The sequence below is a fragment of the Puma concolor genome, chromosome D4, assembly GCF_028749965.1.
Source record: "Puma concolor isolate L17-30 chromosome D4, mPumCon1.1.hap2, whole genome shotgun sequence".
Lineage (NCBI taxonomy): Eukaryota > Metazoa > Chordata > Mammalia > Carnivora > Felidae > Puma > Puma concolor.
The window spans coordinates 72353913-72380816 of NC_141679.1; the positions used below are offsets into that span (position 1 = coordinate 72353913).

General features: G+C 37.8%; 1 protein-coding gene across 2 annotated transcripts in view; it reads right to left on the reverse strand.

The window, feature by feature from the left end:
• LPAR1 (lysophosphatidic acid receptor 1) overlaps positions 1–26904 on the reverse strand; it is a 362490-nt gene that overhangs the window by 225787 nt on the left and 109799 nt on the right. For both annotated transcript variants that reach the window (XM_086683697.1, XM_086683698.1), the window contains 5 exons: positions 26400–26553; positions 24041–24138; positions 23901–23949; positions 23227–23298; positions 22598–22670 (listed from right to left, as the gene is read on the reverse strand). The gene's annotated coding sequence lies outside the window, so the exon portion shown is untranslated. The remainder of the gene's footprint in view (positions 1–22597; positions 22671–23226; positions 23299–23900; positions 23950–24040; positions 24139–26399; positions 26554–26904) is intronic.

Sequence of the window (26904 nt, forward strand, 5' to 3'; positions counted from 1 at the left end):
ACTTTGGGCTGAAAAGCAAAAAATATTCATTCATTGACAGAGATGATGCTGATAATAATGATAAGGAGAAATGTATGTTATTTATGCCATTATCAGTATAAAAGTTTTGGAATCATATATAAAATTCCATAAGTAAAATAAGTAGCAGCATGAGTGCAAAATTGCAAATAATAGGTTAAGCAATTAAAAGTATTTAAATATTTAGGGGAACCTGGGTGGCTCAGTCGGTTAAGTATCCCACTTCCACTCAGATCATGGTCTCGGGGTTTGTGAATCCAAGCCCCACGTCAGGCTCTGTACCAACAGCTCAGAACCTGGAGCCTGCTTCAGATTCTGTGTCTCCCTTTCTCTCTGCCCCTCCCCTGCTTGCCCCCCCAACTCCCACCCTGCTCACTCTCTCTCTCTCTCTCTCTCTCTCTCTCTCTCTCTCAAAAATAAACATTTAAAAAATAAGTAAATAAAAGTATTTCAACATTTAAAATATTAAGTTACATAAGGGCAGAAGTGTGTATTCGCTACAAAATAGGCTCCCTGGCTTAGATTGCTGGTAGACGGGAGAGTTAGCCAACCCTGCACAGGTAGTGGAGACATTTATACTGTCTTCACGAGCTAGCTTTCTCTCTTTCTTTACCCTTCGTGACCTGTTCTTACATGTGCAGACGATAGGACATACACATTCCTCAGCAAATGGTAATAGCCCTTAGTAGTAACTTCCATTCCTACTTGTACATGAGCGTGAAAGCATGGTGATATTATGTACAAAAAAGCACCCATGTCAGTGCTATTTACACCAGTAAAATATGGAGACAACCTAAATATGACTAGGAATTGGAAAATCATTAAATATCCCATCATCAGTTAACTCACTGAAATACTTTGGAATCCTCAGAAAATAATTTTCTAATTAAATTTTAAGTTAACTCTAAAAGATGCGCCCTGGGAAACATCTTAAGATTGAATAATAAAGGTAAAAATAATATAAAATATACAAACATAATGGGCAGATGTCATATTTTATTTTAATTTTTTTATGCCTTTTTGAGAAAGAGACAGCACAAATGGGGAAGAGGCAGAGAGAGGGAGAGAGAGAGAATCCCAAGCAGGCTCCACACTGTCAGCGCAGAGCCCCATCCAGGCCTCGAATTCATGAAACCATGAGATCATGACCTGAGCCAAAACCGAGACTCTGACATTTAACTGACTGAGCCACCCAAGTGCCCCAGCCTAAGTCATATTTATAAAGCATGCTGAGAGGAAACACATTAACAAAATGCTAGCAGCAATTAAGATGACAAGTTATGAATTTTTTCTGGTTTTTTTTTTTTTGGAACAGTGAAGTTAATTTTATAAGAAAAATTATATATGAAAATATATTGTGAAAACTGGCTGCTTCCATAATTTTTGGACCCGTAGCCAGAAAAACCTCAAGGTGATTAGGGCTCTGTGGCAGCCAGGCACCTAGAGATTCCCATGTTCAGCCCTAGTTTCGGTGTGTGCTCCCAAAGAGTCAGAACCCCTATGTCTGCATACCATCTTGATCCAACCGTATTGAGTTTTTAAAGAGGGTCACCAGAAACAGGATTTTCTTATAGAAGAGATGAATAATAAATCCCCACAAGAAAAAGAGTATATATTTAAAGTATACAACTTGATGATTTGATATTGTTTGTGATTTGACATTGTGAAATGATTACCAAGACCAAGATAATTAAGTGTGTACCTATCACCTCACGTAGTTAACTCTCGTGCATGTGTGCATGTGTGTGTGCGTATGTGTTAAAAATGCTTCAGATCTACTCTCAGCAAATTTCAAGTGTGCCATACCATACTATTAAGTATGGTCACCATGCTGTACATTAGATCCTCGGAACTTCATCTTACAGATGAAAGTTTGTACCCTTTAATCTGCATCTCCTCATTTTCGCCTACCCACAGCCCCAGCCAACCATTCTATTCTTTGTTTCTATGAAACTGGCTTTTTTTTAGGATGCCACATACAAGTGATACTATGCAGTATTTGTCTTTATCTGACTTACTTCGTTTAGCATAACACCCGTCAGGTTCATCCATGTCGTCACCAGTGGCAGGATTTCCTTGTTTTTTAAGGCTGATAATATTCCATTACATACATACACAACATTTTCTTGATCTATCCATCAACCAAAAGACATTAAGTTGTTTCCATATCTCAGCTATTGTGAATAATGCTATAATGAATATGGGAGCGGGGATATCTCTTCAAAATAGTGATTTTGTTTCCTTCAGATATATACCCAGGAGTGGGATTGCTGGAGCATATTGTAGATCATATGGTAGAACGGGAATTCTATTTTTCACTTTTTGTGGAACCTCTATACTGTTTTCCATAACGACTGCAACCAATTTCCATCCCCACCAATAGTATATAAGGATTTCCTTTTCTCCACATCTTAGCCAACATTTGTTATCTCTTGTCCTTTTCATAATAACCATCCTAACTGCTATGAGGTGATGTCTCATTGAACCACATACTTCTTTTATTTCCAGGTGAAGGCAACCCTTTGAAAGACCCCTGTGGGGTCAAGCTTAAAATTGAATTATGCTAAGTGGTCAGATCACCTCCTCTGTCAATGGCAGGAAATGGTAGTAGAAACGTAGAGAGACTATATCAGAATCTGGAGTTTTACTAATTCATGACAACCACAGACAATTACAGATTCTTCTGTAGGAAAAACAAAGAGTAGAGGAAAGGGAGTTTATTCTGTCCTAACCAGACTCTAGCCCATCCCGTTCCAGTGTCCAGAGCCTACCATTCATGAATTTAAAACTCTACCCACTGTTCCTCCCTCTTGCCAGTCTTCTCAGTCAAGTATTCTGTAGCAAGGGCACAAGAACTAAGACCTAATATGTGTCTCCTAATTAGTAATTAAAGTGACATAAAAAGAATTGTCATACGTTTAGTCAGCATGCATTTTCCTTTCACTTCAGGCCCAGAGACATCTGAGGATTCGTACAGATAATTTCACACTACAGGTAGCTAATCATTTGTATACCTTCAAATGGATATTATTTAGGTATATGAGCATCCTTTACCTAAAGGAGAAACCAACTGAATGCTGGTCAGGAGAACCTCAGCCTACACTACCCTGGAATCACAGACCCACTGACTGTGACTAGAGCTTGCTTTCTAGCAGCCAATTCTTCCCACCCCAAGAGGCTATGTAGGCAAAACACTCTTCAACAACCTATAGAACTCTCCCCGAGAATAGCTGTGTTAAATACAATTTTCTCCATATAATTACATTTCCAGTAATGTTGTAGTACCCCTATAATTACAGACCCATAGAAACAAGTATGTGCACTTGTTAAAACTCGGGAAATTAATAACTAAGACTTGTACATTTCACTGTAAGTTTTACATTAAAAAAACTTACATTGTATGTAGGTTTTACATAAACTAATATTCAATCGTGTTAATGACATACAGAATACAATACACAGATATCCATATATTGAAGTCTGCAACTTACCTTGAATTACATCATCAAAAATAAGATGGACTAATAGAGGGATGGTTGGACAGACATGTGACAAACCAAGTAGAGTAAAATGCTCATAATAGAATGTAGATAGCAGACATAGGGGTGTTCACTGTAAAATTTGTTCAACTTTGCTGTATGTTTAAAATTTTTCATAACAAAATGCTGTAGGGAAAAAGAAATCAACTCGCATTCTCCATCCTAGCTCTAAATAAATTATGAAGTAAATTTATTACTTTGCTGTGTCTGCCTTCAGTAATCTCCTTCACTCCTGATCATTTTAATTTTTTGGAATTATAGCTCCATTCTTCTCTCAAAGATAGAATTGCCTATAATGACTCAGGATACTGCTAGTACTGTGACCATCACAAGGCTCAAACTGAATTACTTTGCCTCACCTGGAATATTCGAGTATAAGTTAAGTTTCTTTGGCTGTGATCACCATATACTGACTAACTTAAACAAATAAGGAAAGGTGCCTGGGTGCCTCAGTTGGCTGAATATCTGACTCTTGGTTTCAGCCCAGGTCATGATCCCATGGTCATGGGATTGAGCCCCATGTTGGGCTCCACACTGAGCCCGGAGCCTGCTTGGATTCTCTCTCTAGCCCTCCCTCTGTCTCTCTCTCTCAAAAAACAAAACACAAAACAAAAACAAGCAGGGAATTGACTGGAAAGATACAGGGAAGCTCACCAGATGGAGGGAACGTTTGGAAACCAAGCAAGGAACATACAGACACTAGACTGCTCCAAAGAGTTTAGGAAGCAAGCATACTGTTGCCCCAGGAGCTGAGGCCATAATAAATTAACTCCAAGAATTAATAGCCTTTCATCATTCTGCTTCTAGTTCAAACTTCAGGCACAGAACTTCCACTTAGGCTTCCTGGCCCGCTAAACTGTATTTAATGGGAATAAAGATCATTTCCAAAAGATACTGGAATAGGTGCTGAACAACCAAAAAAACAAGACAAAAAAGCTGACCAAAACAAAGAGTGCAGTGCACTTACGTTATTCTGTCACCCTTACCAGACACTGATACCATACTATTTACTTGAACATCACTGTTTTTCACTTCCATGAAAACATGGAGTTTGGTCACTCCAACTGTGTGGCTATCTTAAAATCTCCAACAAAATTTCCTAGGTTCCATTTTTTGCTCCCCTTCTCAGCCCAGATTCCAAAATTTCATAAAGAAGCATCATCTCCTTATACTCACTTCCAATGCTGGCTAAGGATTTAAGACTTCTCTCGGTCACATCGCGGATCCCACACTAGTGTATCTAAACCTATATCAGCTTGTATATTTGGATCTATTTCATAACTGGGAAGTTCTTCTCTGGATATTGGTGAAGATGGGACCTCAGTCCAACTGCTTGTCCAACAATATATCAGAACTGAAGGAAGCCCAAGGAACTAACCTGATCCACCTGAGTTCCACTCTGTCTAGTACAGGAATGCTCTGGGATGATTGCTTCTTAGGAGAGCCACTTAGGAGACACAGGAGAGTAATGAAAGTCTGCGGAGCAGACTAAGCCATTTTAAGCAACTGTATTTGAAATAACTAACAATTTCAACAGAAATTTGTGAGTAGGGAATGGAGACTTGGCTCTGGAGCTGCACATTTGGGCCGTGTTTATGTGAGTCAGGAGAAAATCTGGCTCTGAAGCTGACACACTAGCACGGTTGTGGCTGGTGCCTCTCAGCGTAATTTGGAGTGCATCCAGCAAGGATTGGCCCTCCAGTGTGGGAAGCCAGAGGCCAGCTGGAATTATTTTCCATGGGCACCACACCCCTGGATTTTCAGGGTGTCCTCACACTACTGGCTCCATTATGAAAGAGCACACCCACCATCAGATAGCAACCTGGGGGGTTCCCATCACCACTTGATTTTCCAAGTTCTGACTTCATTTTCTCCAAGGCATTTTCTTCTTATTTTTCTGGTTACAAGGAACTGCAGCTGCTTTATTTGGCTATGTTTGTCCTTAAAAATGGAATATTAATTGATTTAAGAGTTTACAGCTGACTATTCATATTCAGAAAGTTTTAATTCTAGTGCTGGCTTCATAAATTATTGTTTGAGTTTGAAAAAAAAATCACTCCAATTTCTCTAAATTGTACTTTCTTAGTCTAAAAAAATCTGTCCTATGTACCTTAGATTATTATAAGGATCGAGTGTCATAATGTTTTACCATTCTACAATAGGTTTCCTATCTGTGTCTGATGAAATTATATAGATTCTTTATATATCAAATATATTAATCATACATAAAAATTTTTAAGTCTGGTATTTGCCTTTAATTCTCTTTAGGTTGCTTTTAAAATATAAAAAATAATCAAGCACAATGATTATAAAAAGAATAAGATGTATAAAAAGAATACATAATGTCATGGTTTTTAAAATATTAAAAATTACTCATAACTTCACTCACTAGTGTGTGTTTTAGAATATACACTTGTATTTTGACAATGCATATATTTGCAGATATTTGTGAAGACATACATATTTTACAACAAAATTAGGATCAGAGATACATGCTGTTTTATAAATTCCTTTTTTATTTCACAATATGTTGCAAATATGGATATGTGAGATAGTGTGTAAAATATGAAATATCTTACAAACATTCTCAATTACTGTCATTATAATAATTTATACTACGGACCCAGCAAAATTTATGTTTTCCTAGGATAATGATTAATTTTAAGACTATATTTCCATTCTTAAAAGTGTTACTTAAAAAAAAAAAAAAAACAGCTAAAGGCTACAGAATCCTGAGAGCTAAACAAGAGAGTATAATGTTTCCAAAAAGGACTTGCAGGTGTGAATGTGATAAAGGACTATGTCCAAAGAGTAGAAATCTAGGTATTGGAATCACATACGGATTTGAATTCTAGTTCTGTCCCTTTAAGTCTTGCTTTTCCTGTCTATTAACAAAATAAAATATAGTTCTTACCTTAAAACAATTTTTATTTAATACTTAAAATACATAGCAAAAACTAATAAATATGTCATTAATATTACTATAATTATTACTATTTAATAATAGATATTTAAGTTCTTTTTAAAAAATTTTTAATATTTATTTTTGAGAGAGACAGACAGACAGAGCGAGGGAGAGGCAGAGACACAGAGAGAGGGATACACAGAATCCAAAGCAGGCTCCAGGCTCTGAGCTGTCAGCACAGAGCCCAAGGTGGGGCTCGAACTCATGAACTGCAAGATCATGACCTGAGCCTAAGTCAGACACTTAACTGACTGAGCCACCCAGGCACCCTAAATCATGGATATTTAAGTTCTAAAAATAGGCTTTCAAAAATACTGAGGATTTTATGGCTCTCATCGTTTAATTTAGTGATATAACCTATAATTTGACTATCACAAAACTGTCTTCCCCCTTTACCTGGATAGAAAATTAAACCATTAAAATTTTTCCTAGTGCTAGCACAATAAATGAAAATATATGATAAGAGATTTCAAAAAAGAGAGAGTATAGGGGCGCCTGAGTGGCTCAGTCAGTTGAGTGACCAACTCTTGATTTTGGCTTAGGTTATGATCTCACGTTCTGTGAGATTGTGCCCCATGTCGGGCTCTGCACTGACAGCATGGAGCCTGCTTGGGGATTGTCTCTCTCCTACTCTCTGCCACTCCCCCACTTGCTCTCTCTCTCTCTCTGTCTCAAAATAAATAAACAGTAGATTTAAAAAAAAAGAGAGAGTATAATAATCATTGCTTCCAATAACTGTGAATGTTCAACCTTCCTATTAATTAAGGAAATTATTACAATGATAATATATAAATATTTTCAGGCATGATGTTGTTAAAAGAAAACAAACACAAGAGCCCACTGACGGTAGCTGTCCACTAAGATAAGCATTCTCATAAATTGGTGGTGGTGGCAAAAAGTGCTACAGTGTTTGGAAAGTAACCATATAGTGTATAGTAAGATAATTTAAAAACTAGTAGTAATTTACCAATAATCACAGTTCTAGAATTCCCTTCTAATAAAAAAATTGATTACAATAGGATCTTTGTCACCGATTTGGCTATTACACTTTTGTCTATGTTAGTGAAAAATAATAATACAAATACCTGAGACTAGGAGATTAAGAGACTATTAGTACATCCATTCAGTGTACTATATGGCCGTTGAAATATGTTTCAAGTAACTTTCTAATAACATTTTTTAAATGCTTGTGTTGTAATGGCATGAAAAATGCAAATTTAAGGACATTTCATAGGCTGCATGTCATTTTGTTTTGTTTTTCATGCCTAAGCAGACATCAATTTGGACCTTATTTTTGCTTTCCACTAGAATAGGAATATTATCTTCACTCTTCTTCCCTTTATTTGCATCCTGACTGGATCTCCACCTCAGACCCACTGATGTACCCCACCTTCTAGTGTGGCTCTAGGCCTCTGGTTACAGCCTGAGGTTTTACTCTGTTCAGGTCTACTACCCAGAAAGGCTTCCTACCACCCTCCACATTCTTTCCATTTATTCCCTGACCTATTACCTCTCAACTGAAGTAAATACACCTCTTGGGAAACAACACATCCTTGTATTCCTCTCCTTTAGTTTGTGAAACCGTCAGGTTGCTGCCATGAGTGAAAAAGAGAAGATACTGATGGGGGCTAGGAACTGGAGAGAGAGAAGCATACTTGGCACCCTTATCAAAAAGTGCATATATATGAGGTGGTGAAGAGGGTCAGCTTGCAAGCCTTCCATGTCTCAGAGCTAAGGCCAGAGACTGGAGTTGACTAAAAGTCTCCTTCTGCTGTATTTTCCCACCTGCCGTGCACTGTGGCGTTAGTAGGGGAGGGTAGAGGTCATGATCTTTTAGATTCAACCCAGCTTCTGTGCCACAGCAGCAGATGGAATTTCCTTCTGTTCTTTGGAATGTGGTCTCCTAGTACCTGTAGTTTCTCGGGGCTTTATTCATTTAGTTTGGTTTGGTTTTAGGGTCTTTATTTATTTAGTGTTACATACCAACAAGAGCCTAATGAAATAATGGGAAAGAGCATATCACTCACTGTGTTTTAAAAGCAAATTTGGGGGCACCTGGGTGGCTCTGTCAGTTAAAGGTCCCAACTTTGGCTCAGGTCATGATCTCGCAGTTTGTGAGTTCAAGCCCTACATCAGGCTCTGTGCTGACAGCTCAGAGCCTGGAGCCTGATTCAGATTCTGTGCCTCCCTCTCTCTCTGTACCTCCCCCGCTCACATTCTGTCTCTCTCTCTCTCAAAAATAAAAAAATAAAAAAAAACATTTAAAAAAATAAGAAAAAATAAGTAAAAGCATATTTGGCAGCACCATATCTAAGTAAGCATTGTTAAACAGTTGCCATTAATTGTTTAAAATACCTTAATCACAGATTTCTCTTTTAAATTAGTTCCTGAGAATATCTCATTGTAAATAGATTTTTATATTTCTTTGGAAATTCAATGCATACAACTATGTAAATAACTTGTTTATTTACATAATTAATTTTAAAAAACCTGTTTGGGGTTCTGCTACCTTTATATCCATTTCAAAAAAATTTTTTAATGTTTATTTATTTTTGAGAGACAGAGCGTGAGAGGGGGAGGGTCAGAGAGAGAGACAGAGACAGAGAGACACAGAATCCAAAGCAGGCTCCAGGCTCCGAGAGCCATGAGCACAGAGCCCGACGCAGGGCTGGAACTCATAAGCGGTAAGATCATGACCTGAGCTGAAGTCGGAAGCTCAACCGACTGAGCCACCCAGGTGCCCCCCTTTATATCCATTTCAAAATTTGTCTTCCTTTCCGTAGATAACGATCCTAAGGAAAATGTTTAATTGAGATTTAAGAAACACGTAATATAAAAAGAGAAAAATAATTTTGTTTAATTTATGGATTTTTTAAAAAATGATGGCATCAGATGAATTTGATTAAATTGCTTCAGGGACAAAATGTCCATTGGAAATATAAGAGACATCATATTCCAGATGGAGAGAAATGCAAATGGCAGCCAATTTATGTATTAATGAAAGTTTAGGTCTATTTACTTACAGAAAGTCTAGGAGTTAGCACTGCATGCAAATCTTCAAGCCACAAAAACACTATAGAAAGATGAAACAATGAAAATGGCATGCCAAAAGGTTTCAATTAAATGTAAGGCCATGAATACTATTTAATTGGAATCTCCTTCCAGGGCCAGAAATGGGGCCTCTTGCTCTGTCAGGGCTGTGCCTTGCTGTGGCTTATGTGTGAACAGCTACATGCTGAGGGTCTTGCAGTCACTCTTTACATCAAAGCTGTAAGTCAAGCTTCTCCAGTGACTTTAAAGCAAGTTAAATAAACACCCATTAGGGAAAAGAGGAAAAGCTGTGGTTGAGAGAAACAGAGAATTTAAAACAGCAAGAAACAGCAGATACTTTAGAGAACCACTTTGTCCACCTCCATTTGGCATGGCCAAAGACATGACCTTCCCAAGTTTCTCAGAACTGTGCTGAACACAGCAATACACTGTCCAGGTCCCCCTTCAAGAATGGACTCACTGCTCAGCTAAGAGGAATGTGGTCAGTAGCAAGCCTCCAGCTGACAGAAACTTCAGGGTCAGCCTCCTCTACCTAGAACTGCTTTCTCCATGGTCATACCCATCATGGGGCAGGCTGGATCCAATGACCTAGCAAGGTGTGGGTATAAAAGTTCAGTCATTAATGTATTGCAGTATGATTCCAGATAGCCCTAATATATCAGAACCACAATAAAATAAAAAATGAAATAAAAAAGTGGGTGAAGTAGAGAATAAAATAATACCAGGTGACAGGATTAGTATCCAAAGCACATTCTATAAAGTCCTATACACTCGCTAGTAATGGGCTGTAAATTTGAGCTCAATGAGACATGTGTCCTTTGGTTCCAGGGAAAATGGCAGAATAGGAGAACCCTGAGCTCACTTCCTCCTATGGATACAACTAGGTAACACTCATATTCATGCAAATAACCCAGAAAATGGCCCAAAGACTAGAAGAATAAGCTCCACAATTAAATGTAGAGAAGAGGTCACATCAGATGGGTAGGAAGGACAGAGACTTGATAGGGAGCTAAACAGACATGTGGGCCTGTCTGTAGGAGGGAGGGAGCTGCCAGTATGGAGAGAAAAAGACTATCACACTGGGTAGCCTGCACAGGGAAGATGAATCCCCACAATATTTGGTAAAAACTAGAGGGGCCGAATTTCATGAGTTCTTACAACCAGTGACTTAAAGCTGGGAACTTTAACAATTGGTCAGCTCAGCTTTGGGAAAGAGAGGATGATAGGAAGCCAAGTCCCCACTCTTAAGGAGACAGCACAACAGCCCACAGAAATTCAGCATACAAGTATCAGTTTGAGAAATGCCTGGGACATAGGGAAGGGAGAATTCTTTACCATCCCAGAAGGACAGAGATCACTGGGAGACACCTCCAGAAACAAAGGATATGGCAGGTGCCATTACCACCCCTACTCACCCCCCTTTCAGCACAAACACACAGCCACATCAGGGAACCAGCGTGGCACCAGCATTTACTACATAACTTGCTTACACAGCACCCCACCCCGTGCAGCCAGCTAACCTCAGTCCTGGCTTTGTGGGTCACCTGCCCCAGAAGACCTGAACAAACCTTGCCAACACCAAGTCTCCCAACTGCCTGCTTTGCAGGGCTTCAGTCCCAGAAGCAGCCACCAGTCACCTCCCATGGATGACATGCACACTTTGTTAAAACTGTATACCTGCCCCCACATACTTTGCAGATGGGCCCAGCCAGCTCTGGTCTCAGTGGCAGCTGCACATCCCCTGTGGCAGAGAACCAGCTTGTAAAACTTGCAGGCCCTGCACATCACACCCATACATGTTTTGCATATTGGCCTCCATTGGCTATAGCTTAGCCTCTGGCAGAGGACCACCACCACCTAGTAATAGTGTGTGCCCCACCTACTACTTTCAAGAGCAGGACACTTAGCTGACTTTCCTAACACAGAAACAAACACAGAGAGCTGGACAAAATGATGAGACAGAGGAATATGTCCCAAATGAAAGAACAGGACAAAATTATAGCAAGAGACCTTAGCAAAACAGAGATAAGTAATATGCCTAATAGAGAATTTAGAGTAATGATCATAAAGATACTCAATGGAGTTAAGAGTGGAGAACATTAGTGAGACCCTTCACAAAGATATTTTAAAAAGAATCATTCAGAGATGAAGAACACAATTGAAATTAAAAATACAGGGGCACCTGGGTGGCTCCGTCGGTTAAGCGTCCGACTTCAGCTCAGGTCACGATCTCGCGGTCCGCGAGTTTGAGCCCCACGTCAGGCTCTGGGCTGATGGCTCAGAGCCTGGAGCCTGCTTCCGATTCTGTGTCTCCCTCTCTCTCTGCCCCTCCCCCGTTCATGCTGTGTCTCTCTCTGTCTCAAAAATAAATAAATGTTAAAAAAAAATTTTTTTTTTAATTAAAAAAAAAAATACACAAAATGGAATAAACAGCAGGTCAGAGGAAGCAGAAGAACAAATCAGCAGCCTGGAGGATACAGTAATGGAAACTAATCAAACTGAACAGGTAAGAGAAAAAAAGAATTATGCAAAATGAGAATAGACTTAGGGAACTCAGTGACTCCATCTACTAATAACATTTGCATTAAAGTGATCTCAGAAGAAGAGAGAGAAAAGGGGGCAGAAAATTTATTTGAAGAAATAATAACTGAAAATTTTCCTCATCTGGCAAAGGAAACAAAAATTCAGATCCAGGAGGCACCGCGATACCCCAACAAAATTAACTCAAGGAGGTCCACAAAAAGACACATAATAATTAAAAAATCTAAAAAATAGTGGTAAAGAGAGAATTTTAAAAGCAGCAAGAGAAAAGAAAATAATTACATACATGGGAAACCCCATAAGGCTATCAGTGGATTTTTCACCAGAAACTTTGCAGTCCAGAAGGGAATGGCATGATATATTCAAATTGCTGAAAGGAAGAAAACTGCAGCCAAGAATACTCTATCAGCAAGGCTAACTATCATTCAGAATAGAAGAGATAACAAGTTTCCCAAAAAAATGAAAGTAAAAGGAATTCATCACACTAAACCAGCCCTATAAGAAATGTTGATGGGGACTCTTTGCATGGAAAGGAAAGACCATAAGTAAAAGTAAGCAAAGTAGGAAGTGCAAAACCAGTAAAAATAAGTTTATCTATAAAAATCAGTCAAGGGACTCACAAAATAAAAAGATGTAAAGTATGACACCACATAACTAAAATGTGGGGAGGGGATGAGTAAAGAATGGGCTCAAACTTAAGTGACCATCAACTTAATATAGACTGCTATATGCCTAAGATGTTATATACAAAACAAATGGTAACCACAAATCAAAAACCAGTAATATACATTCAAGAAAATAAAGAGAAAGGAAAGCCAACTTATGGTGAGAGAAGGGAGCAAGAAAGGAACAGAGAAGATCTACAAAAACAATCACAAAACAAATAACAAAATGGCAATAAATACATACCTATGAATAATTACTTTGAATATAAATGGACTAAATACTCCAATCCAATCAAAAAACATAGGGGGACAGAATGGATAAAAAAAAAAAAAAGACCCACCTATATGCTGCCTATAACAGATTCATTTCAGACCTAAAGATACATGCAGATTGAAAGTGAGGGGGTAGAGAAATATTTACCATACAAATGGATGTGAAAAGAAAGCCAGGATAGCAATACTTAGATAAGGTAGACTTTAAAACAAAGATTGTAACAAGAGACAAAGAATGACATTACATAATCATTAAGAGGGCATTCCAACAGAAGACATAATAATTGTAAATATTTATGCGTTCAACATGGAAATACCCCAATACTAAAGCAGTTAATAACAAACAAAGGAACTAATCAATGGTAATACAATAATAGTAGGGGACTTTAACACCTCACTGATATCAATGGACAGATCATCCAAACAGAAAATCTACAAGTAAAACATGCAGTGTGTGAATGACACACTGGACCAGATGGATTTAACAGATATATTCAGAACATTCCATCCTAAAAGAACAGAATACACATTATTTTCAAGTGCACATGGAACATTCTCCAGAATAGATCACATGTTAGCCCACAAAACAAGTCTCAACAAATTCAAAAAGATCGAAGTCATGCCATTCATCTTTTCTGACTATAACACAATGAAACTATAAATCAACCACAAGAAAAATTTTGGAAAGACCACAAAATACATGGAGGTTAAATAACATGCTACAAACAATAAATGTGTCAATTAAGATATCGAAGAAGAAATAAATGCATGGGGGACAACTGAAAATGAAAATACAATGGTCCAAAATCTTTGGGACACAGCAAAAGCAGTTCTAAAAGTTTATAGCAATACAGGCCCACTTCAAGAAGCAAGAAAAACCCTAAATAATAACCTAAACTTACACCTAAAGGAGTTAGAAAAAGGAGAACAAAATGTAAAACCAACAGAAGAAAGGAAATAATAAAGATTAGAGCAGAAATAAATGATATAAAAACTTAAAAAAGTCAATGAAACCAGAAGCTGGTTCTTTGAAAAGATCAACAAAATTGGTAAACTTCTAGTCAGGTCCATCAAGAAGAGAGAGAGAGAGAGAGAGGACTCAAACAAAATTAGAAATTAAAGAGGAGAAATAACAACCAACATCTCAAAAATATAATGCATCTTAAAAGAATATTATGAAAAAGTATATTCCAACAAACTGGACAACCTAGAAGAAATGGATAAATTCCTGTAAACATATAACCTACCAAAACTGAAGCAGGAAGAAATAGAAAATTTGAACAGACTGATTACCAGAAAGGAAACTGAATTAGTAATCAAAAAACTCCAAACAGAAGTCCAGAACAAGATGGCTTCACAAGGGAATTCTACCAAACATTTAAAAAACAGTACTTGGGGCTCCTGGGTGGTTCAGTCAATTAAGTGTTTGACTCTTGATTTTGGCTCAGGTTATGAATCATTCTTACAGTTCGTGAGATCAAGCCCTGTATCAGGCCTGCACTGACAGCATGGAGCCTGCTTAGGATTTTCTCTCTCCCTCTCTCTCTGCCCCTCCCTCATTTGTGCTCTCTTTGTCTCTTAAAATAAATAAAAATTCAATTAAAAAAAATAGTTCTCAAACTTTTCCATAAAACAGAAGAGGAAGGAAAACTTCCAAATTCATTCTATGAGGTTAGCGTTATCCTGATTCCAAAACCAGATAATCATGCCACAAAAAAAGAGAACCACAGGTCAATATCTTTAATGAACGTAGATGCAAAAATCCCCAACAAGATGTTAGCAAATTGAATCCAACAATACATTTTAAAAAATCATTCACCACAATCAAGTGGAATTTATTCAAGGGATGCAATAGTGGTTCAACATTCATTAATCAACCAATGTGATACGTCACATCAATTAAGAGAAAGGATAAAAACCATACAGTCATACGGTTTTTCAATAAATACAGAAAAAAACATTTGACAAAGTATTAATTCCATTCATGATAAAAACACTCAACAAAGTAGGTTTGGAGGAAATATACCTCAACATAATAAAGACCATACATGAGGGGTGCCTGGGTGGCTCAGTCGGTTAAGCATCTGACTTCAGCTGAGGTCATGATCTCATGATTCATGGGTTTGAGCCCTGCATTGGGCTCTGTGCTGACAGCTCAGAGCCTGGGGCCTGCTTCAGATTCTGTGTCTCCCTCTCTCTTCCCCTCCCCCGCTCAAGCTCGCTCTCTCTCTCTCTCTCTCTCTCTCTCCCTCTCTCAAAAATGAATAAACATTAAAAAAAATTTTTTTTAAATAAAAGCCATACATGAAAAACTCACAGTGAACACCATACTCAACAGGGAAAAACTAAGAGCTTTTCCCCTAAGGTCAGGAACAAGACAAGGATGGCCACTCTCACCACTTTTATTCAACACAGAAGTGGAAGTCCCAGCCACAGCACTCAGACAAGAGTAAGTAATGAAAGGCATCCAAACTAGTAAGGAAGAAGTAAAACTTACACTATTTGCAGATGACATGATACTATATATAGAAAACCTCAAAGACTCCATCAAAAAACTACTAGAACTGATACAGGAATTCAGTGAGTTTGCAGGAATGTATAGAAAACAATGTACAGAAATTCACTGCATTTCCATACACTATTCATGAAGCAACAGAAGGAGAAATTAAGAAAACAATCCTTTTCAATTGCACCAAAAATAATAAAATACCTAAGAATAAACTTAACCAAGGAAGTGAAAGACCTGTACTCTGAAAACTATGAATCACGGCTGAAACAAATGTAAGATGACACAAATAAAGACATTCCATGCTCATGTATTGAAAGAAAAAATATTGTTAAAATGCCCATACTACCCAAAGCAATCTACAGATTTAATGCAATCCCTATCAAAATACCATCAGCATTTTTTCCAGAACTAGAACAAACAATTCTGAAATTTGTATGGAACCACAAAAGACCCCAACGAGCTGAAGCAATCTTGAAAAAGAAAAACAAATTTGGAGGTATCACAAGTCTAGATTTCAAGTTATATTACAAAGCTGTAGCAATCAAAACAGTATGGAACTGGCACAAAAATAAATACATAGATCAATAGAATGGAATAGAGAGTCCAGAAATAAACCCACAATTATATGGTCAATTAATCTTCGAGAAAAGAGGCAAGGATATACCATGGGAAAAAGACAGCCTCTTCAGCAAATGGTGTTGGGAAAACTGGGCAGCAATATGCAAAAGAATGAAACTGGACCATTTTTTTATACCATACACAAAAATAAGCTCAAAATGGATTAAGGACCTGGTTAAATGTGAGACCTGAAACCATAAAAATCCTAGAAGAGAGCACAGGCAGTAATCTCTCTGACATTGGCCATAACAAAATCTTTCTAGATATGTCCCCTGAGGCAAGGGAAACAAAAGCAAAAATAAACTGATGGGACTATTTCAAAATATAAAACTTTTGTACCACAGAGGAAATAACCAAGAAAACTAAAACACAACCTACTGAGCAGGAGAAGATATTTTTAAAAGACATATCCAATAAAGGATTAGTGTCCAGGATATATAAAGAACTTAAATAATTCAACACCAAAAAAGCAAATAATCCAGTTAAAACATACAGATGGCAAACAGACACATGAAAAGATGCTCATTATCAGGGAAATGCAAATCAAAACTACAACAAAACATAACCTCACACGTGTCAGAATGACTAAAATCAAAAACACAAGACACAAGTATTGGCAAGGATGTGGAGACAAAGGAACACTTGCAGACTGTTGATGGGAATGCAAAATGGTGCAACCACTGTGGAAGATAGTATTTAGGTTCCTCAAAAAATTATAAATAGAATTACCATATGATCCAGTAATTGCACTACTGGTTATCTACCCAAAGAACACGAAAACAATAAGTTGAGGGGTTTATGCAACCCTGTATCTATTGCAGCATTATTTATAATAGCTGAATTATGGAAGCAACCCAAGTATCTACCAATAGATGAATGGATAAGAAGATGTGATAGATAGATGACAGATAGTAAATAGATAGTTATATAGATAATGGAATATATATAATATATAGATATATAATAGAATAGAATATTATTCAGCCATTAAAAAAGAATGAAATCCTGCCATTTGCAGCAATACGGATGGATCTGGAGAGCAAAATGCTAGGTGAAATAAGCCAAAGAAAGAAAAATATCATATTTCACTCATATGTGGAATTTAAGAAATTAAAAAAAAAAAAAAACAGCAGCAAAGGGGGAAATAAGAGAAAGAGACAAAACAAAACAAAACCAAAATTAGAAAACAAACAAAACAAAAAAAATCCAGACCCTTAACTATAGAAAACTGATGGTTACTAGAAGAGAGGTGGGTGGGGTGATGGGTGAAATAGGTGATGGAGATTAAGAGTACACCTATCATGACCAACTCTGAGTCATGTAGAGAATTGCTGAATCACTATATTGTACACTTGGAGCTAATATAACACTGTGAGTTAACCACACTGCAATTTAAAAAATCTTAAAAAAAATAAGAAAGAAATGTACCCTCTGAATTAGTAATGAATGAGTGAGTGAAGAATTAAGTAATAAATGTAAATACTACAATAATTACTAAGGAATGCAAAAGTATTTGAAAATATGAAAAGACAAATCATGATTTGGGTTGTAAAGATAATAATGCAAATATCCTTCCCAAAATAACTAATAACTTTAATGTAATTCTAAATTCCCAAGGGTTTAGAAAATTGACAAAAATATTCTGAAGTTCACCTGAATGAAAAAAGAGACAGGAATAGCTACAAATTTTTTTAATCCAGAATAAAACAAGGGAATTGCACTACCAGAGTAAAATATGTAATGAAATAATATTAACAGCAATGTGAGAGACGGGCAGGAAAAAAGGCCCGATGATACCAGTCCCATAAATGATAAGAGACAGAAACGGACCCAAGGATAACATTTGAATTTAGTATAAAAAGCATTCATTGGGGCGCCTGGGTGGCTCAGTCGGTTAAGCGTCCGACTTCAGCTCAGGGCACGATCTCGCGGTCCGCGAGTTCGAGCCGCGCATCGGGCTCTGGGCTGATGGCTCAGAGCCTGGAGCCTGCTTCCCATTCTGTGTCTCCCTCTCTCTCTGCCCCTGCCCCGTTCATGCTCTGTCTCTCTCTGTCTCAAAAATAAATCAACGTTAAAAAAAAAAATTAAAGAAAAAAAAAGCATTCATTGCTTCTCATGATTCTGAAATTTTGGTATGTCTCTGAATAGGCAGTTTATTTCCACCTCATATTGTGTGGACTACAGCACCTCAGCTGGGGCTGGATGTTCCAAGATGGCTTTCACCATGTGTCTGGTGCTTCATCTGGGGTGGCAGGATTGGACTGAGACTGGCTAGGCCTTCCTCCCTGTCCCCCACCCACCTCCCTTCCTCTCTTCTCTCTCTCTCTCCCACACACTCATCTCTCTCCCTCCCCCACCATCAATATCTCTCCCCCTGAATTCTGTTGGTAATCTAGTGTGAGTTTCTTTACACAGCGGCTGATAATGTCAAGAGAACCGGAACCCAAGCTGTCTGGTCTTCAAAGGCCTACAGGTAGCACAGCACAACCAAAGCTGCTTCTATTGGCCAAAGCAAGGCACACCAGCCCACGCTCAAAAAACGGTGAATAGACTAATTCTTGACTGGAGGACTTCATGTGTATACATTGTCCCATTGCTCATGTCTACTTCTGCAGACAACCTGCCAGAATAAATTTGTTATTATTGTGAAATATGTATGCACACACACACTCACACACACTCATACACCGAGTGTTTACTTGGGCCCATTTGGTTTTGCAGACTAACTCTATCAAATATTCTCTTCCAAAAGATGGAAAAATAAGGAATGCTCCCCAATTCACTTTGTATTGCTTATATAACCTTGATTCCAAGGTATAAGGAGGTACTACTGCAAGAAAGGAGAATTGGCCAGTCTTATTTAAAAATATAAATCAAAAAGTACCTAGATAAAATATTATCAAATTGAATCCAGCAGTGTATAAAATAAATAATACATGGTGTTCAATTGCAGATGGGTTCACATCTGAAAACCTAATTAGTTTAAACACTTTCACAAAATAGAATAGGAAAGAAATGAACATATCAATGGATGAGGGAAATTATTTTTTATTATTCAAAAATAATTCGTGACTTTAAAGAACTCCTAGCAAATAAAAGTAAAAGTGAGCTTCCTTAACCTGATAAACAGAATCTACTGAAAACCTATAACAGTAACCCTGAATGGTGAGAAGTCAGCATTGCTTCAAAGACAGGAACACGATAAGGGTACTCACAATCAATACTTCCATTCAACATTGTACCAGATGCCCTAGCCAGAGGGGTAAGGAAAGAAGAAAAGATAAGTGGCATACAGGTTGGAGAGGAAGAAACAAAACAATTATTTCCTGATGATATTTTTTAACATTCAGAAACTCCAAGAAACTCTTCACGTAAACTACCAGAGCAAACAACACAATTTAGCTAAATTGTTGTATAAAAGGTCAATATATAAAATCAGTGCATTCTCCTACATTAATAATCCAATAAAGCTGGTATGGGTTATTCAAAAAAATAACATTAAAATTAGCTATTATAAATTTAAAACAAAGCATATCTTGATCCCAAGGAAATCCTGTGAATTAATATTAATTTTTTAAAATATTTTTTAATGTTTATTTATTTTTGAGAGAGAGAGAGAATGAGCAGGGGAGGGGCTGAAAAAGAAGGACACACAGAATCTGAAGCAGGCTTCAGGCTCCAGAGTTGTCAGCACAGAGCCTGACACAGGGCTCAAATCCATGAACCACGAGCCCATGACCTGGGCTGAAGTTGGATGCTCAACCGACTAAGCCACCCAGCCACCCCAATATTAATGTTTTAATGAAGCTTTTGGAATATCAGAAATTATAGATGAATGTCTAAGTAAATGGAAAGAGATTTTCCAAGTGTAAAGGCCATGAAAGATTCATAAAGCAAATAACTGATAAATTAGACTCCATAAAGCATGTTAAATGATATAAAAACTATCATAACACTTAAGTGATGTACTGGAAAAACAACCACAAATAAGGCAAAAAGTTGATACCCTTAATATGCAAAGCATACTTCTAAGTCTTAAAAGCCATTGGAAAAACACCACTGCTCCCAATAAAAATAGTAGCAAAGAAAATTTGTGTAAGAAAACATCACTTATAATCATGTGAATAAAGGCTAGTGTTACCATAATAAAATAATTGCTTATTAAAATAACAGTGATGTGTTACTTTTTCACCAACAAATGGAAAATAACACCAGGAAAATGCAATTTGTGTGCTATGAGACAAGTCTTTTCCCACATTGCCATTAGGAGTTGAAGATACACAACCGTACTCTGGGCTGTATTTACAGAGCACAATCTAACATACTATGTCTGACTCACTATCCAGGTCCATTTATATACCTATTTATATACCCATTATCTATTTACATACCCCAGAAAATAATTATATATTTATATACTTTATACTTTTTTTTTTACAGAGAGAGAGAGACAGAGAAAGAGAGAGAGAGAGAGAGACAGTGTGCGAGTGGGGGAGAGAGGCAGAGGGAGAGAAAGAGAAAATCTTAAGGAGACCCCGTGCTCGGTGCAGAGCCTGATGCCACAATCCTAGGATCATGACCTGAGCCAAAATCAAGAATTGGACACTCAACCAACTGAGCCACTGAGGTGCCCCCATACTTTATACATTTTTAATATATATATTTATTCATATATTTTATACATTATTATATTTAATATATCTATATTATGGAATTATGTGTGAATGTATATATATGTATGTACAAAATTGTTCATGATATGACTTGAACTATAGAAAAACTGAATATGAGGGGCGCCTGGGTGGCGCAGTCGGTTAAGCGTCCGACTTCAGCCAGGTCACGATCTCACGGTCCGTGAGTTCGAGCCCCGCGTCAGGCTCTGGGCTGATGGCTCAGAGCCTGGAGCCTGTTTCCGATTCTGTGTCTCCCTCTCTCTCTGCCCCTCCCCCGTTCATGCTCTGTCTCTCTCTGTCCCAAAAATAAATAAACGTTGAAAAAAAAAATTAAAAAAAGAAAAAGAAAAACTGAATATGAAATACCAAATGATTAAATAAATTATGGCTCACCGGTAATTGATTTCAAATTTTGATATGCTTGGGAACTCTTCTTTAAGGAGAATTTTGTGCAGAAGCCCAGTATCTAAAGTAGTTCATTGTGAACCTGTTTGAAAAGTGCAAGGGAAGCCATGGAATCCATTGGGCTTGCTTCTCCCAATTCTTGCTTCTCCCAAGCCCTGTGGTGGCCCTTAAGACACCTCTATGAATCCCCAAGGCTACATGGAAAACTGAGAAGAAAAGACACCACTATACAATATTATGAGACTACTGAATTCATACTTCAAAAAATTTGTAATGATGAGAGCAAAGGCTCATAATATATCACATAAAAATTAATAGACACAAAACTTCATTTTATATGATCACAACTAGATAAATATATGTATGTAAATATCTGGTGATTCTTTCTATTTTCTTCTTTAAAGTTATCCATAATTTTCAGCTTTCATACCAAAACCATGAATTCCTTTCATTATTAGGGGGAAATGGAAAATTATTAACAAACATGTGTAGTTTGCATTCAGGCCCTCTAGTTCATGCTAGAATTATTATATGCATCTGTAGAAAAAAAAAAACTTGGAATTTTTAAGAAAGTTTTATTAGAAACAGCTAAAGAGCTCTCCAATAATCTACCTCTGGGACATTTATCTTCGGTGTTATTTGGAGCACATCTGAAATCAATTAGAGCCCCCCAACTGGCTTCAGGAGGCTGTGTGTGCCTCCAGCCATCTCCACAGCAAATTGCCTCAGCCGTGGTCAAAGTCAAAATTTCTCAGTTGCCTTGGTTGACCTAGAAATGTTTTATGTAATTTGCCATTATCTGGAAGGGAAACAGTTGTTAGAAAATAAATCTTTTCTGACTTTGTCTTGTTAAAGGGGTGCCAAGAAATGTTCTTCATCATTCGGACATACCAGAAGAAAAATAAGAAATATTCAGTAAAATAAATGGAATCTCCAAAGTAAATCCAAAGAAAAATCACTGTTAATCTATCTCTAGAGATACAAAGTATAGAGTGATTTGCTTTTTAATCTTTGAATGCCAGAAATAGCGTATCTATAAGGACTGAATGCGGAAATAAGAGGCAGAATTTTTATTTTTCTTTCCTTCCTCCATTCAGTACGTACTTACCAAAAAAAAAAAAAATCTATAATAAGAAGGTAGTGTACTCGGGGCTGGGAATAGAAATTCATACATAGTAGAGGAGAGGATGGAGGCAGAAATATCCAGTGCTTCCACTAACTCATGTAGCTTTACACTGATGATCACTAATCTCAAATGGTCCCTTATAGCCTCCAGGTGATTCAACTGTATTTAAGTAAGTAGCTCATTCACTTGCCTACTCTACACGGTTAGTTTGTACCTTTTTCTGTGTCCTCACATGTCCGACGCTTCCTCCCCTTCTCTCTCGGATGCTGAGACTGCTTGCTTGTTCACTGAGAAAACAGAAGCAACAGGAAAAGATTTTGATGTACTCCCCACCATGTCTGCTGACATACAGGCATGTGTGCCCTGATCCTCCATCATCCCTCCTGTGGCTGTGGATAAACTCATGGCCTCCGAGCTGAGACCAAGCCCTCCACTTGTGTGGGAGATTTCATCCCTCTCACCAACTCAAGAACACGACTTCAGCAATTGTTTCCTCTCTCCCCTGCTTGTTCAGTTTCCCTCTGTCTGCTGAGTCGTTCACAACAGCACACAAAAATGCTAGATCTTAAAATGACCCTCACTTGACCCCACATTCCCTCCCAGCTACCAAATACATCTCTGCCTTACCCCACTGCAAAAATTCTATGAAATGTTGACTATACAGAGTGTCTCAAATCCCACTCTTCCCATTCTCTCTCGAATGCATTCCTGTTAGGCTTTCTTCCCAAGCACTCCACTGAAACAGCTTTCGTAAATATCCTCTGACCTGTCTCCCTCTCTCACACCCTGTCCTCAACCTCCCTTGTGCCCCACCACCATTTGACATACCATATAATCACTCACTTGTTTGTTGCCTGTTGTCCCCAACTGATCTATAGCTTCCAGGAACTCCACCCTAAGGGCCCAGAACATCGCCTGGCACATAGCAAATATTCAATAAATTTTTGTTAAATGGATCAGTGGGATAAATAAATGACCATGCCTAAGATGATGCAATTATCCAGTTAGGGAGCATATATTTAAAGTCAGCTCTACCTGACTTTCAAATCACGTACCCCAAAGCCTCATGCCACAACCTGTGCCTCTGATGAGGTGATTGAAATAGATGGCAGTATCATTAGTGAAGTAGGGTCTATAATAGAAGGAAGATTTGCCATGGAGACTTGTGAAATCATTTAATAGTTGGCAAAATAAGCATAACATTAGAGAAATTGCCTACTCAGAGGTGAGTAATCTGGCAATCTCATATATCTACTACACAATCCAGAATGAGAAATGGAACAACCACAGCCTCTAAATGACCCAAGCAGATGTCACAAAACCCAAGCTTACACACAAGAAGCTTAGTGGGTTCTCTCAGAGCCACAAGTTTAGGGTTAGGTATTCCAACCACAGAAGCTTAAAAGCGACCAACGGTGAGGTACTAGAGAGAGCACACTCCCACATAGACACACACACAATTTCCAGAAGCCTTTACAAGAACATAAATGACCTAGTCTGGTTTTGTTCAGCCTTACCACAGCCCTTCACACCTCCAGAGCCCTTCACGCCTCAGCAGTGATTCTCCTGCAAGATGTCCGAATACAGGGCAGCATAAGACACGTGTTTAGAACAATGATCGGAGGTTGGGAGGATACGACTGAGTTGCATTCAGTACCTTTTTTGAAAAAGTAGATAAGGAACTCATACATTTTAGAGATATCCACAGAATCTGGCTGCAAGTTTTTAAAGCCTGCAATTGAAGAGGTAAAATTTCTGGAGAAACAAACAAGAAAATCTATTTAATAGAAGAGCCCAACCCCCATTTATGCTAAACAAATGGGACATTGGTATCCTTCTCCAAAGGATAAAAAAGAGAATCAAAGTGAATTTTAGTAGATACACGGATTTAATTTTTATTTTCAATTTGTGTTTGAGTCATGCCAAAGGTATATGAGAGGTGATAAATACGGCACAACTTGCATCATGAGAGTAATATCTGATATCAACAATCCAAGACAAGTTGGTACCCACTGGTCCAGGGAATGGGAAGTTGCTGACTTAATAGTTCTATGACCTTCTATAGAGTGATGATAGTCTTATTTGTGGCTAACTAAGTATACTTTTTCCAAGTAAGAGATTTGTTTTTCTAAGATTAGCAGTATAATGTCCTTAAAACTGGAAATAAATTAGCAGTACCAAAGAAAACTCCAAAAATCAGGCTTTTAACTCTGCAGGCTTGAAAAGAAAGAGAAATAAGAGCTTAATATTAAAATTTTCAAATTTTTTCCACCCTCATTAGCACTTCTGGTCTCAGATTTCACTGCTGGCATTACCGGTGGTGTATAGAAGCTTGTTTTTGTCACATATGTGAAGATTTATTTAACGTGAAAGCCCTCCCCAGTTCATGCGGATTGAAACCATAACTAAACACCTTGTCACATGTTTCCTATTGTGAATAGGCACATATAGCTTTCCAAAGAATAATTATTATTCCAGTGTGCAGATTTTACCCAGACTTTCAAAAGGTAGATTATAGATCTTGAGAAACTAAAAAACTTATTTATGATTTTTAATCAGAAAAAGACTGTGTTCAAAATAAGACATGAAAAACAATTCATTCTCTGGAAAATAGAAAAATAAAGCTTTGGAAAACTAATTTCCCACTAATTTCCCCCTTCTTCTGAGCCAGATTCAAAAAGCTATGGTAAAAAATATATATATTACATGAGAAAAAAACCCTTCTTTTCCTGTATTCGGTAGTTCAAATATCATATGAGATACTTTAAAGATTGAATTTTTGCTTTGGGGGGAATGGAATGGTTTCCTAAATGCCATCGGGACCCTCACTCTGCCTTGTGGCCAAATCTTTTTAAAGTCCCTACAATCTGATATCCAAACATATAACATTGAAGGCACTATAACAAAGGAATTAAGACTGCAGGCTCTCAAATCAGAGACTTGAGTTTGAATTCTCCATTCTACTTATTATCCTTCCTATCCTTGAGCTATTTACTTCTCTGAGCCTCTGGTTTCTCATCTGCAAAATGGGATAAAAGTATGGCCTGTTTCATACTTTCAGAAAGTATCAAAAAACAATACACAGAAACCACCTACCATGGGGTAAGTTCTCAAGCACTGATTTCAATTATGAATGTGATTGTGATCATGATAAGTAGCATCGATTGCTGTAAGTCTGGTTTCCCTTTAACACCACTCGCCTGCCTGGCGCATAGGCACATAATACCTTCTTAAATATTTTGTGATAGACTGCTGGAAAGAGGAGTTTGAACCTGGATCCATGCTCTTAAAATTCAAGAAATGTAATGACTCTCCTCTATTTCATTTCATCTACTCTCATTATTCCATCCACTTTCTTCCCTACTTTCAGAAACATCTAGAGAAGAATGAGAAAACTTGGCTACAAACAGGAGAGTGTTTTGGAGGATTTGGATGTTGGGGAGCACGAGGCTTGCTTTGGGAGAGTTGAAACGGGGTAATGTAAAATAAAATATGAAGAACAGCCATCCCTAGTGAGAAGAAAACACTATCAAATCCTGATTTGTGTATATGTCCATCATTGGTATAATTACTGAAAAGCCAGTCTAGTAGCTACTTTTTGCCCCCGTGCTCTGTAATTGTGCCTTGAGCCTTTTCGGCCTCTTTAAGATAAACCCCCTTCATGTGCTAGCTGCATTTAAAAAGTACCAATGAACAACTCAATTAACCCAGTAAACTATGAACCATTCAGTAATGACAGTAAAGAAGGTGCCAGCAACATTACTGAAAGACTGACAAGGGGTGTTCGGGTAAGTTCAGTGGACCTGGACTGCTTTGTAGTCTTCACCCAAATCCTATCCAAAAAGGAAAGCTCAGTCCATTGTGTTTGCATACAGGGCTTGGTGAGCATGCTTTGTCAATTATTATCAATGACTGACCATGACATTAGAAAATGTTATTTCTTCCAACTAAAAAGAACCTGCATTGACCCTTCTCTGTTGTGCCTCCCCATCCCCCGCATAACTATGCCCTTTCACCTCTGTTTTTCTTCTTCTTCTTCCTCTTCTTCTTCTTCTTCTTCTTCTTCTTCTTCTTCTTCTCTTCTTCTTCTTCTTTTACTTCAGGATTTATAAAATCCTTTGAAACATGTTGTTTCCAGATGTAGGTCCCAAGTGCCCTGTCATTTACTTCCTGTCCAAGCACAGAGCAGATGGAATTACACAAGGTTGGCCGCATGATTCCACCCTCCAATGCCTTCATTAAACTTCAGGATTTTAAAAGAGTCTGCCCAGTTACTGGCAGGGACCTTTCCATACTTCCACCCCCAAAGCTGTAAATTACTACCTCATTAAACTCAATTGTAAATGATTAGGTGTCTGGAATGTACTTTCCTTTCCCTGCAGCCTCCTTGGGGTAATTACTGCATCACAGGCCTCCCTACTTAACTTAGCACATTATTCAAGCAGTGCAATGTTTGAGTAGCTCAATGAGGGAGGAGGTTTTATTTCTGTGAAGGTATTATAACTCTATCTTTCGGTTCCA